Raw genomic sequence first — 259 nt, 5'->3', positions numbered from 1 at the left:
GTCAGGCCTGCAACTTCACTTTGGTAACATCAATGGCTCACATTGACTGAGCAGCCACTCTGTGCCTGGCACTGTGACAAGCACTTTTTGTTTAACTCATTAATGCCTTTTACAGAGAAAAAGTGAGCCACAGAGAGTAAGTAGTTTGCCCAAGCCATGAAGCAGATTAAGTGGTAAAGCCAGGTTTCAAACCTATTAGCTCTAAAGGTTTCTCTTGGCACCGATTATAATTTACCACCTTTCATGCATATAAGCATAA

The sequence above is a fragment of the Myotis brandtii genome, unplaced genomic scaffold (assembly GCF_000412655.1).
Source record: "Myotis brandtii unplaced genomic scaffold, ASM41265v1 scaffold458, whole genome shotgun sequence".
Taxonomy (NCBI): Eukaryota; Metazoa; Chordata; class Mammalia; order Chiroptera; family Vespertilionidae; genus Myotis; species Myotis brandtii.
Note: the sequence above shows the minus strand (reverse complement) of the source record.